Here is a 12,151-nt window from a genome sequence, read left to right on the forward strand (position 1 = left end):
AGTTTATAGTGAGATTGAGATTTATTCTCTACTTCTATAACTATTACTCATAGATAATTTTTACTGCATCTGCTTCAGAGAACTCTGTCTCTTATAAATAAGCAAAGTATATTATTATTTCAGCAATCTCATTAACAGAGCTATCTTGAGTGAGTATAGAGTATTCTATTAAGAGAAGATCTTCTCTCTCTCTTAAACTTATAATATATTCTGTATTTATTTTAGTTTAAACCTTCTGAGCTATCTGAGATGATAATTACAGCTTAAGTGACTCTTATTCGGAGATATTATATGTATATATTAACTGTGTCAGATATCTTCTACTTCTAGTAATTAGTGCAGATTTAAGTGAGACAGTATTATCTTTAACAGTGAAACTGCTTATAGAGATATATTCACTATCTACACTTTTATTCATATGAGAACATAGCAATTCCTAGCAGACTTGTTATGAAAGTCTGTAGTAAGTTAATTAATTTTAAAATCAACAGAGTTCTTTTTAATCTGATTTATAATAAGTGACTGTAGAACTACTAATACAGTATTTCAGAATTATAATTAAGTCTTCAATTTAAAAGTATGAAGTATAAGAATATAGTAATTAGAGTGAATTCTTGTAAGTAAAAGAGACATAATCTGATAAAGATAATATAATATAGTAGTTAATTATATTATTAAGATCTATCTATTATGCAGTCTTTTATATGTGTAGATATTTATTAAGTAATTAGTAAATATCTCACTTATACAGAAGTAGTCAGTCTGTAGAGAGAAAATCTGACAATAAATATATAATTAAGTATATAAATTTTAGAAAAACTCTGAGAATTAAAAGTTCTCAGATAAATATTATAGTCTTTAACTATATATATTTATTATAAAAAAATAATAGTAATAATAATATTATTATTATTTTTAATTTTTTAAAAAGTAATATTTTTAAAAATATATAAATAAGATTTAAACTTCTTTAAAATAATAAAATAAATTAAAGATTGAGAAATACAAATTATAATTTCATTTTAAAAATATAATTAGAATAAATAGTAAAATTTACTGAAATTATATAAAATTACTATTTAATTTCAGTACTGTATACTGAGATTAATTAATTTAATAATAGAATTATTAAATAGTTTAATTATAATTTTATACATAATTATACAGTTAGTTTAAATAGTAGTAACTAAGTATTTTTTATTTTATTCTAGCTGTTTTATTCTTCTATCTTTTTAATAATAACGAGTATTAAATACTTACTTATACTTATTATTATTATTATTATTATTCTTCAATTATAGATGTATACAGTCAAAGACTATAATATCTATCTAAGAACTTTAGTTCTCATAGTTTTTCTAATATCTATAGTGTTAACTATTATATATTTACTAATTTCAGATATATAAAATCAGAAAATTTCAGCTCAGAATATAAAAACTCTTTATAAATTACAGTATTTTAACATCTTCTAATACTTTGAAATCATTTGAAAATATCATGATAAAAGAAATGAGAATAAACTCTGAAAGATAGACATATTAAATAAGTAGATAGAAAAGAATAGAAAAGAAAAAAAATAAAGTAAAGAGAGACTATAATAAAATAAACTATAAAATAAGATCTCTGCAGTTTACATCTTAAGTTATATATATATTTTAACACTTTCTATAATTAATCACTGTCTCTGTTCTCTCAGACTTACTTCAAAGATTATTATTTTCTCTAAAGAGCTACTGCTCAGCTAGCTTCTATAACTAGCTTATTTATAAGTGAGATTCTCACTAAGAATAATATCAGAGCTACTTAATTCTAGTTAAGTCTCTAATCTTTCAGCTATCAATCTCAGTATTTTAGTCTATTAATTAACTATTACAGTCTTACTTATACTAATTATCTATTAAAAGTATCTAGATCTTATCTTATTTAAATTCTTACTAAATCTAAGATATTCTAATCTAATAGTTTTTAAATTTCAATTCTCTGAAAGTAAGTATCTAGAGTAGAGAAAATGAGATCTAATTAGTATCACGCCCCCGGCCGTGTCAAGACCTCATTGCGGTTTCATACGGCTTATCACTTTCATGCGGATAATTTCATTCATCCCGCAGGCTGTTCAAACCGGTTTTCAATCACTCTATGACATTATTTGAATATAACATAGAAAGATCTGATTGATGAATATAAGAATCTCACTTCTATACAAGGTCAGCAGATTACTCTTTCATAATAGTGAGATACTGCTGAGGTATCACTTCAGCTATTCTTACTTATGAAATAAGAGAAGAGTATTCACTTATTATTTATATAGAATAGCTAGATACTGACTTCTTATAAAAGAGATCAGTGATTTATTTTTCTTCTACAGAAATATATATAAGAGTTACTGTATTTCTTATATAATTTTTATAGTATACTAAGTATCATATCTGTGATATTCTCATAATAACTCTATAGTCTACAAGCTCACTATTTAAGTAAGATAGTCAAGCTCACTTATACAGCTTCTTAAACAACTATCTCTACATAACACTGCTGACTAGCAATTACTTCAGTTCTATTATATTATAATTTGAATCACTCAATCTAATTACAAGTTTAAATCAGTTAAGCTCTATTAATAGATTAATATAGTCTTATATATCTGTGCTGAGACTGACTTATTCTCACTCTCTGAAGAAAATTTCACATTGTCTTCTAGAGTGTATACATCTCTATTTTGACAGAAATTCAAGATTTCTGAACTCACTATATATTTTAATATAAGCTCTTTAACTGTTCTATCACTGCTGCAGTCTCTACATATCTACATCTATTATAAAGATAGAGAGATTAAGATCAGAGATTCTCTAAATTATAAGAGAAATATATTATCTGAATTTTATAACTTTATCTATATTCTTGAACAGAAATTCTGCCTTCATCTGAGCCAGTTTAATACTTATAAGATATGAGTAATATACACTGTTAATCTTCTTAAACATATCTCTGCAACTACTTGAGTTATTAAGAAGAGAGAGCTTGAGTATACTAATACTATTATAACTTGAAAAGAATTCAAGAACTTTCTACTGAATTAAATTAAAGATTACTGTAATCACAGCTTCACAGCAGTGCAGCAGTTCAATTCATTATATTAATAAGATAATAAGAATTCTTCTAATTTTAACACAAGATTTGAAGACTATTGAGAGAAATTATTTAATAATTTAAATCAATTAATAATATAGCTTTATCTTATAAAGCTGACTTATAAGATGTAGATAATAATATCACAGTATCAGAGTTTATTAATCAATTATACTGAGCTTATCAACTTGACTTCTCAGATCTATTTGAATAATTAATACTTTAAGAAAAAGACTAATAAAATCTCTTTTAAGTAACTAATAACAGAATATAAACAGTGCTATGACAGCTTCAGTGTAGAGAAAGTAAAGAAGAATTTTAAGTATTCTGATTCTTCACTTACTGTAAAGAAATATTAAAAAAGATTTGATAAAGATCTCTATTTTAACTTGAAGCTGATAATCACTATACTAGTAATTATAAGAAGCTGAAGAAGAGAAGAAACTGAAAAGATATCTTCTTAAAGTTAACTTCTCTTCTGACAAATGTATTCATAGAAGATAAAGAAGAGAAAGAAATGAAGAATTAATAATTCTCATATTTTCAAGTTTATATTATAATTAGAATGCATATTCTGAATAAGAAAATACTAGTGAGATGTTTACTCAACTTCAGAGTGAATATTAACTTTATATTCTATTTCTTTTCTTTGATGAAGAGTTAAAAGAAGATAGATCTATTAGATTATATGAAATTTACTGATGAAATAAAGTATCACTATTAACATAATTTAAGCAAAGTATATAATCACAGACTTAGAAGAAATCTTCAAGAAAAGCAGTCTGCTTCTTCACACTATTAATGTTATAGATGAGAATATCATTCTAGATTTTCTATAATTAAGAGAAAATAATTCTCTCATTAACTGAGTTACTCAGACATGATGATATGATTATTATCTTACTAATAAAGAGACAGTGATAGAGAAATCTGAAGAGTTTCATCAGAAGAATCTTGAGAAAAGAATAGAGTTAATATACTGTGTAGCAGATGACTGAGACTTATGAATAGATAAAGAAGTTACTACTCTCACTACAAGATTAGCAGCAGTATTCATCATTGAAGATAGATATATATAATATCTCTTTACAGACTATAAGAATGTCTTTTCAGAAAGAGAAGTAGTGAAGTTTTCTAATCTCAAGATATAATATAAGATTTATCTTGAAGATAATATAATAGTACTGTACAGATCTCTTTATAACTTATCTGTAAAGAAATTAAATGTTTCATATAAATATCTTGAGAAAGTGCAATCAAAGAACTGAATGCACTTATTAAAGAGTTCAGCAGAGATACTCATACTCTTTATACTTAAGAAGAATGATAGACTATATCTATATATAGACTACAGAGATCTTAATAAGATGATAATTAAGAATTACTATTTATTATCATTAATTAATGAGATGATTGATTGATTATCTGAAGTAAAGATATTTTCAAAGATTGATATACAGAATGGCTATTATAGAATCAGAGTTAATGAAGATAATATTTAAAAAACAGCTTTTTATATTAAGTACAGTAATTTTAAATATCTTGTTTTATCTTTTAATCTTTATAACACTTCAGTCATCTTTCAGATCTATATAAATAAGACACTGTAGAGTCTTGTCAATGTCTTCTGCATAGTATACTTGAATAACATTTTAATCTTCTTAAAAACAGAGAAAGAATATAATACTCATATTTAAGAAGTGTTAAGTTACTTAAGACAGTATTAACTCTATATAAATACTGAAAAATACTCATTCTACATACAGAAGATTGATTTCTTAGATTATATTATTAAGATTAATGACATTTCAATGAATAGAAGTCAGATCTTTATTATTAAGAACTGATTAGCACTGTAAATATATCACAAGATACAGATGTTTCTAAAATTTATAAATTCTATAGATAATTTATCTATGCATATTCACAGATTACTGTCTCTCTTACAGATCTGTTAAAGAAAAGTATGAAAGACAGAAAAATACATTTATTTATTCTCATTCAAGACACTGTGCAGGTATTTGTAGAATTAAAATAAGCTTTTACAGATACTATAATACTGAATCACTTTAACTCTGACTTACTCACTCAGTATAAGACTGATATATCTGAGAATAAGATCTGTGAAATCTTTTCACAGTTGATATCAGAGACTCTTCAACATTGAAAGAATTAGAGAATAATAATCTCTAAGAATACAGATAATGAAATATCTATAAAAGAAGGCTTTTTTATAGAGTTTATAAGACACTGTGAATAAAGATCAGTGATCTTCTTCTTCAAGAAGTTATCACTTATACAGAGAAGATATAATGTTCATAATTAAGAAATATTAACAATTATTGAATTCTTTAAGATCTGATAATATTATCTTCAAAGTAGTAAATACTCAGTGCAAGTTCTCACTGATTATATAAATCTATATTACTTCTTAATAATAAAGAGCTTGACAGAATGTTAAGTCAGATAAGCAGAGCTGCTTTCAAAGTATAATTTCTATATTTAATACTGTTCAGATCAGCTTAATCTTATCAATACACTGTTTAAACAGTCTAATTATAATATTGTCAATAGAGAGAAGAATTCTATAAAAGAATCTCTATTATCACTGCAGAAGAAGCTGACTGCAGAGAATTGAAATTCTCTGAAGCTCAGAAACAGCATCAGTAAGACAGCTATATAACTCAGTATAGAAGATGAAAGAAAACTCAGATCTCTGTAAAGAACTGATACTGAAGATTATAAGCTTCTCATATTATATCTTACTATTATTAAATTGATAAAGAATGAAACAGTCTACAATCTTTCAATCTGACTACTTTTGAAATTTATTAATAAGTTATAGAAGAGAGATATCTCTACTACAGCTTAAATTCAGAAGTTGAAGAAGAAAGAATCTGATTTGAACTTGAAAGCAACAGACTCTGAGCAGAACAGTGCTGCTAAGAAATTAAGTCACTGATAATTAGAAGAATGTAAACTTCTACTACTAAATAATTCAGTCTTCATCTCTTATAGCAGAGTGATATATCAGAAGTTATTAAGAATTCATTATAATAATTCTCATGCAGAGCACTTCAGATTAGAGAAGACTGAGAAGCTTTTAAAATATAAATACATTTAAGACAAGCTCTGAACAGATATTAAAGAGTATGTTGAAATTTATTATCTACTAGAAAATATCAGAATAAGTCTCTTATTATCTTCTAAGAATAATGTTCTCATGCACTCACTATTGCAGATGAGAGAGAGAGAGAAAAATGTGTTATAAAAGAAAAAGAATCTTTTTGAAAAATTCTGTCACTACTGTTAACTTTTGTCTCTAAAATACATCACTTTTACAGACAGTTTTATACACAGAACAGAATATATTGAGAGATCTGCAAGTCACTTATTAACTATATTTTTCACATTTTAATTAATATATAAGAAATTCACCTACTACACAGTTGATTTGAACAGAGATAAGAAAAAGAAGATTACACAGTTAGTAGAAAAACTCATCTATTTCTTTGTATCACATGCAGTATATACACTGTTAAATCAGTTAGTAATTATTACTATATAATAAAGATAACTTTTAATCTAATAATCTTGAGAGTATCAGAACTATACTTTTAAAGAAAAGAGTATTATTATACTCTCAGCTGTGTTAAAATCTTATTACAGTTTTATACAGCTTATTACTTTTATACAGATGATTTCATTTATTCTGTAGACTGTTTAAATCAGTTTTTAATCACTTTATAATATTATTCAGATATAACATAGAAAGATCTGATTGATAAATATAAGAACTTCACTTCTATACAAGATCAGTAGATTACTCTTTTATAATAGTAAGACACTGCTGAGATATCACTCTGACTATTCTCACTTATGAAATAAGAGAAGAGTATTCACTTATTATTTATATAGAATAGCTAGATACTGACTTCTTATAAAAGAGATTAGTGATTTATTTTTCTTCTACAGAAATATATATAAGAGTTACTACATTTCTCATATAATTTTTATAGTATACTAAGTATTATATCTGTGATATTCTCACAATAACTCTGTAGTCTATAAGCTCACTATTTAAGCAAGATAGTTAAGCTTACTTATACAGCTTTCTAAACAACTACTTCTATATAATACTACTGACTAGTAATTACTTCAGTTCTGCCATGTTACATTAGTTAAGTTTAATAATAATTCACTATTCTACAGATATTCTAGATCTTAATCACTTTAGTACTGATCTAACTTAAAGTGTCGCCCCGGTGGCTGAATGGTTAATGCAGCCACCTGGTAGTACCTTGGTGTGGGAAACCAAGGCGCGTGGGTTCGAAACCCGCAGAGAATACATTAAATCCAGAACTCAAGCACCTCAGATTTCTAATAAATACAGAGGTGTACAAATCGCTTCAATGAATTGCTCTATGTTCCTGGGCTGGGAAGTTATTATCGCATGTATCTAATTGTCACTCCTTTGTATTTTCCTATGTTCTTGTTATCTTGGCATGATCTCAACACCTGTATTTTCTCCTCTATAATCAACACTTGACCTGTATTTAACATCACGCAAGGACTCATTATAAGCTCTGCTTGCATATGAGTATAATGGAAGAATAATAATAATAATAATAATAACTTAAAGTGTCTGAGAAGCTGTTAACTCTAAGATCAGTGAGAATTAGTGTCTGAGAATCTCTGAGATAAATATCTTAAGCTTAATAATAATTTATTATAGTATATCTGAAAGTCTCTGATACTGTTTTATAACTTAACAGTGAAAGCTGTGATTAAGATAACTCTCACAGAGTTTAAACCTGCTCTCTCTTAGCATTCATTCCCCGGGGAAAAGACTCACTTATACTTACTTTACTGCTTATGCAGCTCTCTCTATCTCTACTCTCTTATCTTCTCTATTATCACTATTATCTCTATTACTCTGTAATACTCTTCATTACTTTCACTCTCTATCTCTACTCTTCTCTTATTATCTCTTTCACTTTCTACTTTCTCTATTATTGTCACGCTTCCGGTCGCGCCAAGACTCTGTTGCGGTTTCACACGGCTCATCACTTTCATGAGAATGATTTCATCTCATTCAAACCGGTTTCCAACCACTCTATGACATTATTTGAATATATTATAGAAAGATTCAATTGATGAATATGAGAATCTCACTTCTATATAAGATTAGCAGATTACTCTTTCTTAATAGTAAGGCATTACTGAGATATCACTCTGGCTATTCTCACTCATGAAATAAGAGAAGAGTATTCACTTATTATCTATATAGAATAGCTAGATACTGACTTCTTATTAAAGAAGTCAGTGATTTGTTTTTCTTCTACTGAAAGATATATAAGAGTTACTGTATTTCTTATATAATCTTCTTAGTATACTAAGTACTGTATCTGTGATATTCTTACAATAATTCTATAGCTCATAAGCTCACTATTTAAGTAAGATAGTTAAGCTTACTTATATAGCTTCTTAAATAACTATCTCTATATAATATCACTAACTAGTTATCACTTTAGTTTTATTATATTACAATTCAAATCACTTAATCTGATTATAAGTTTGAATCAGTCAAGCTCTATTAACAGACTGATATAATCTTATATACTTATACTGAGACTAACTCAATCTCACTCTCTGAGAGAAATTTCACATTATTCTCTAGAGTATATATATCTCTACTTTAACAGAAATTCAAGATTTCTGAACTTACTATATATTTTGATATAAGCTTTTTAATTACTCTGTTATTACTACAGCCTCTACACATCTATATCTATTATAGAGATAGAGAGATTAAGATCAGAGCTTCTCTGAATTATAAGAGAAATATATTATCTGAATTTCACAACTTTATCTGTACTCTTAAACAGAAATTTCATCTTAATCTGAGTTAGTTTAATACTTATGAGATATGAGTAATATATATTATTAATCTTCTTAAAGATATCTCTATGACTACTTGAGTTATTAAGAAGAGAGAGCTTGAGTGTATCAATACTATTATAACTTAAGAAGAATTCAAGAACTTTCTATTAAACTAAATCAAAGATTATCACAACTGTAGCTTCACAGCAGTATAGTAATTCAACTTATTATATTAATAAGATAATAAGAATTCTTTCAATTTCAATACAAGATTTGAAGAATATTGAGAGAAATTAACTAATAATTTGAATCAATTAAAGACACAGCTTTATCTTATAAAGCTGACTCACAAGATATAGATAATAATATCACAGTATCAGAGTTTATCAATTAATTATACTGAGCTTATTAACTTAACTTCTCAGATTTATTTAAATAATTAATACTCTGAGAAAAAGATTAATAAAATCTCTTCTAAGTAATTAATAACAGAATTTAAACAGCACTGTAATAACTTCAGTATAAAGAAAATAAAGAAGAATTTCAAGTATTCTAATTCTTCACTCACTGTGAAGAAATATTAAAAAAAATTTAATAAAGATTTTTATTTTAACTACAGAGCTGATGATTACTATACTAGTAATTATAAGAAGCTAAAGAAGAGAAGAAACTGAGAAGATATTTTTTTAAAGTTAACTTCTCTTCTGATAAATATATCTGTGAAAGATAAAGAAGAGAGAGAAATAAAGAATTAATAATTCTTATATCTCTGAGTTCATGTTATAATCACAATGTATATCTTATATAGAGAGATATCAGTGAGATATCTACTTAACTTCAGAGTAGATATTAACTTCATATTCTATTTCTTTTCTTTAATAAAGAATTGAAAGAAGATAGATCTGTCAGATTATATGAAATTTATCAATGAAATAAAGTATTATTATTTTAACATAATTCAAGTAAAGTGTATAATCACAGACTTAGAAGAAATCTTTAAGAAGAGCAGTCTGCTTCTTTATACTATTAATATTATAGATAAGAATGTTATTCTAAATCTTTTATAATTAAGAGAAAATAACTCTCTCATTGACTGAGTCACTCAGATGTGATAATATCATCTCACTAAGAAAAAGACAGTGATAGAGAAATCTGAAGAGTTTTATTAAAAGAATCTTAAGAAAAGAATAAAGTCAATATACTATATAGCAGATGACTGAAACTTGAGAATAAATAAAGAAGTTATCACTCTTGCTATAAAATTAGCAGCAGTATTCATTATTAAAGACAGATATATATAATATCTCTTTACAGACTATAAGAATGTCTTTTCAGAAAGAGAAGTAGTAAAGTTTTCTAATATTAAGATATAATATAAGATTTATCTTGAAGATAATATAATAGTACTATACAGATCTCTTTATAACTTATCTATAAAGAAATTAAATATTCTATATAAATATCTTGAGAAAGTGCAATCAAAGAACTGAATACACTTATTAAAGAGTTCAGCAGAGATACTCATACTCTTTATACTCAGAAAGAATGATAGACTATATCTATATATAGACTACAGAGATCTTAATAAGATGATAATTAAGAATTACTACTTATTATCATTAATTAATGAGATGATTGATTGATTATCTAAAGTAAAAGATATTCTCAAAGATTGATATACAGAATATTTATTATAGAATCAGAGTTAATAAAGATAATATTTAAAAAACAGCTTTTTATATTAAGTACAGTAATTTTAAATATCTTGTTTTATCTTTTAATCTTTATAATACTTCAGTCATCTTTCAGATCTATATAAATAAGATACTATAGAGTCTTGTTAATATCTTCTGCATAGTATACTTGAATAACATTCTAATTCTCTTGAAAATGAAGAAAGAACATGATACTCATATTTAAGAAGTATTAAGTCACTTAAGACAGTATTAACTCTATACAAACACTGAAAAATGCTTATTCTACCTGCAGGAGATTGATTTCTTGAATTATATTATTAAGATGAACAGCATTTCAATAAACAGAAGCTGAGTCTCTATTATTGAGAACTGATCAGCATTGTGAATGTACTGCAAGATACAGATATTTCTAGAATTTATAAATTTCTACAGATAATTTATCTATATATATTTACAGATTACTGCCTCTCTTACAGATCTGTTAAAGAGAAGTGTTAAAGACAGAAAAACTGAATCATTTACTCTCACTCAAAACATTATATGAGTATTTACAGAATTGAAACAAGCTTTTGCAGATATCATAATACTGAATCACTTTAATCTCAACTTACTCAGTCAGTGTGAGACTAATGTATTCAGAAATGAAATCTGTGAAATCTTTTCATAGTTAATATCAGAGACTTTTCAATATTGAAAGAATCAGAGAATAATAAACTCTGAGAATATAGATAATAAAATATCTGTAAGAGAAGACTTTTTTACAGAGTTTATAAAATACTGTAAATGAAGATCAGTGACCTTCTTCTTCAAGAAGTTATCACTTATACAGAGAAGATATAATACTCATAATTAAGAGATATTAGTAATTATTGAATTCTTTAAGATCTGATGATATTATCTTCAGAGTAGTAAATACTCAGTGTAAGTTTTCACTGATTATATAAATCTGTATTACTTCTTAATAATAAATAGCTTGACAGAATATTAAGTCAGATGAGTGAAGCTACTTTCAGAGTATAATTTCTATATCTAATACTATTCTGATTGACTTAACTCTGTCAATACACTGTTTAGATAATCTGATTATAATATTATTAATAAGAAGAAGAATTCTATAAAAGAATCTCTATCATCACTACAGAAGAAGCTAGCTGCAGAGAGTTAAGATTCTCTAAAGCATGAGAACAGTGCTGATAAGACAGCTGCATAACTCAGTATAGAAGATGAAAGAAAACCTGAGTTCTTACAGAGAACTAACACTGAAGATTATAAGCTTCTTATATTATATCTTACTATTATTGAATTGATAAAGAATGAAACAGTCTACAATCTTTTAATCTGACTACTTTTAAAATTCATTGATAAGTTATAGAAGAGAAACATCTCTACTACAGCTTAAATTCAGAAGTTAAAGAGAAAGGACCTGATTTAAACTTAAAGAG

This window comes from Blastomyces gilchristii (assembly GCF_000003855.2).
Source record: "Blastomyces gilchristii SLH14081 genomic scaffold supercont1.8, whole genome shotgun sequence".
NCBI lineage: Eukaryota > Fungi > Ascomycota > Eurotiomycetes > Onygenales > Ajellomycetaceae > Blastomyces > Blastomyces gilchristii.